Raw genomic sequence first — 3363 nt, 5'->3', positions numbered from 1 at the left:
GTGATCCTCATTTTCAAGGCGTTTAGCAAGCATTTTCCGGCGAAGTTTCAGTGAGTTTCGTTGGTTGTTTCTGGGCGGCTTTTAGGTGCGATTCTAAGGTGGTTTTCAAGGGGGCTTTCAGGCGGAATTAACGTGGCTTTCAAGCGGAATTAACGTGGCTTTTAGGTGCGATTCTAAGGTGGTTTTCAAGGGGGCTTTAAGGTGTAATCTGCCGACGGTTTTTAAGGTAGTATTAGGGGTTGTTTTGGTGCAGTTGGCTGGCGGTTTTTCGGGCTGTTTCTGGTCGTGTTTTCGGTTGGTTTCTGGCAGTTTCTAGGCGTGTTTCTGGCAGTTTCTAGGGGCGTTTTTGGGGTTGTTTCCAGGCATTTTTGAGGCAGGTTTTTGGGACTATTTGTGGGCTGTTTTTCGGCTAAATTCTGGTTGATTCTGGGGCGTAATTCAGGCTGTTTCTGCGTGTTTTTTTGGTTGTGTTTTGCGGAAGTTTCTGGTGCAGTTTCGGCAGCTCTTGGGTGCAGATTTTTGTCTGTTTCTAGTGCATTATCAGACGTGTTTAAGGTTTAGTTTTCAAGCGTTTTTCGGTCGGAATTTGCTGCAGTTTCTGATACGTTTTTGGTGTGTTTTTCTGGTCAGTTTGGGTGCTGTTTTGGGTGCAAGTTTCTGGTCTCTTTTGGTGCTGCTTTGCTGCGTTTTTGGGACATTATTTGTGCAGTTTGCGTGTGGTGTATTGCGGTTCTCTTGTGGCAAGTTGTGGTGGGTGTTATGCCTCCTAGTGTTCTCTTTCATTGCCCGTTCGTGGGTCTTAATGGGTGTCAAGATGGTAGGGGTAATGGGCTCACTAAAACTTCTTTGATCACTCATCTCCGTGACCGCCATTGTTGTACGAATGCGCGGGATTTGACCCGAAATACTCTAACTTCTGATTTGGCAATTTTCTTAGAGGCGGAGTCAACTTTTCGTCGTATGGGCATTTGGCTTTGTGGGGAGTATTTCAAGACACATTCTCTTTGTACGAAGTGTCGGCATGGTTCGGGTTCTACTGACTTTGTGGCCCCTCCTGATTCAGGGGATGGTGTTGTTCGGTTTGTTCTTTATGGTTTCCCTAAACCGCAGGGTCCTACTATTTCTGGTACTGTCCCTAGGGTGCCTAGTGAGCCTCATTTTGCTTTTGATGTTGCTCTTCTTGATAGTTTGCTATCTAAGCGGTTTCGTTCGGTAAAATCTATCCCTCCTAAGTGTCGCTTGGGTTTTTCTCGAGTTCTCAAAGGGGCCCTTGATAAGGTGATTGGCAAGCCTGATGACGTCTCTTTTTGGGTGCAATTGCTTGTGTTGCCTCTATGTGTCCTTAAAACCTTTTCTCCGAGGAGTAGTCGAGAGTGTTCTTCGGGTGTCAGGCGACTGAGGCAGGATGAGAGTATCACCGGTGCTATTCGTTCTTGGTGTGAGCCTGGTGGTTCTGTGCAGCTTGTGCGAGACATGTTGGCTGATGTGTCTCCACCTTTGTTGGACGCCGATGAGGACCATGATTTGTCCGAGCGTAATATTAAGCAATGTAAGAGAAAGATTTCAGACGGGCATTACACTGCTGCGGTTAGGGTTCTTTCGTCTTCTGGTCTTGCCCCTTACAATGATGCTACTCTTGTAGATTTGCTAGCTAAGCACCCTTCCTTTCCAGCTCCTATCTTACCGGATATTCCAGTTGATCAGCACCTTATTGCTACTCCTACTGTTGTTTTGGATCAGATTAGGGGTTTTCCGCGAGGTACGTCATGCGGTAGAGACGGCCTGCGTGCTCAACACCTTATGGATTGTTTGAGTGGTGCTGCACTTGCTATTTCAGATGAGTTGGTGGACTCTATTACGCAGGTGGTTAATCTTTTTCTCGCCGGGAAATGTCCTGCTGAGTTGGGAGAGTATATTGCTAGTGCTCCTCTCACCCCACTTGTTAAGCCTGGAGGTGGTATTCGACCTATTGCTGTAGGTACAGTTTGGAGGCGTCTAGTTTCAAAGGTTGGGGCTGCTTTAATTGGTCCGCGTCTGGGAAGCTATCTAGGAGGTCTTCAGTTTGGTGTTGGGGTGCCGGCGGGTGGTGAGGCTATTCTTCATGCTGTTAATCGTTTGGTTGAGGCGCGTGGTGGTGATGTTGGTCTCTCTATGTTGTTGGTGGATTTTAAGAATGCTTTTAATTTGGTAGACCGTTCGGCTATGTTACGTGAGGTTCGTCTCCGTTGTCCAGCTCTCTCGCGATGGGTTGAGTTTTGTTACTCTACTCCAGCCAGGCTGTTTTATGGGGAGCATACCTTATGGTCATGTCAGGGAGTGCAACAGGGTGATCCTCTAGGCCCTTTGCTTTTTGCTTTGGTTCTTCATCCTTTAGTGTGCCGAATCAGGGATTCTTTTGACTTATGTTTGCAAGCTTGGTATTTAGATGACGGCACTATTATTGGTAACACCTTAGTGGTAGGAAAGGTTTTGGAGTTGATTTTGGCAGAAGGACCTCGTCTCGGACTCCATGTCAACGTTGAGAAAACAGAAGTATTCTAGCCCTCGGAGGACCCTCGTAGTCGTCTCGTTGGTGTCTTTCCTCCAGATATTGGTCGTCCTGTGCATGGTGTTAAGTTACTGGGTGGCCCTGTCAGTGCTGATTCCTCTTTCTGTGGTGATCTTGTTTCACAGAGAGTGTTGAAGACCGTTGTGCTAATGGATGTTGTTGCTAAGCTCGATGATCCCCAATGCGAGTTGTTGCTTCTTCGTGCGTGTGCTGGGGTTTCAAAACTCTACTTTGCTATGCGCACTTGTCCTCCTCGTCTTTTTGAAACAGCACAGGTTTCTTTTGACTTGGCCCTTCGGGCTTCTTTGGAGCGCATTGTAACAGCTTCGGGGCCTGGTTTTGGTGATTGGCAATGGCGCCTTGCCACCTTACCTTTTTCTTATGGTGGTTTGGGTGTCTATTCGGCGGGTGATGTTCGGCTTTATGCTTTCCTTGCATCACGTCTGCAGTCTTCTGGTCTTCAGGCTACGCTTCTTCGCCATTCTGGTATTGTTGGTCCGGGACCGGCCTTCGATGGTGCTCTTAGTCTTTTAAACAGCGCTGTGGAGACCGACCTTATGAGTAACCCTAGTGAGATCGCTGCCCCCAAACTCATGAAAAAGTTGGCAGATATATATTTCACGAAGGTCACTACATCTGCGGATTCCACTTTCTCCTTAACTCCACGTCAGGTAGCCTTATGGAAGTCCCAGCAGGGGGATCACTCTTCGGCCTGGTTGCGGACGGTCCCGATATCGGGTTTGGGTCAGACTATGAATGGTAAGACTTACCATAGTGTTCTTTGCTACCGGTTAGGTGTTCCTTTGTTCTCCGTT

The sequence above is a fragment of the Chenopodium album genome, chromosome 22 (assembly GCF_948465745.1).
Source record: "Chenopodium album chromosome 22, dcCheAlbu1.1, whole genome shotgun sequence".
NCBI lineage: Eukaryota > Viridiplantae > Streptophyta > Magnoliopsida > Caryophyllales > Amaranthaceae > Chenopodium > Chenopodium album.
This window is presented reverse-complemented; position numbering follows the sequence as displayed.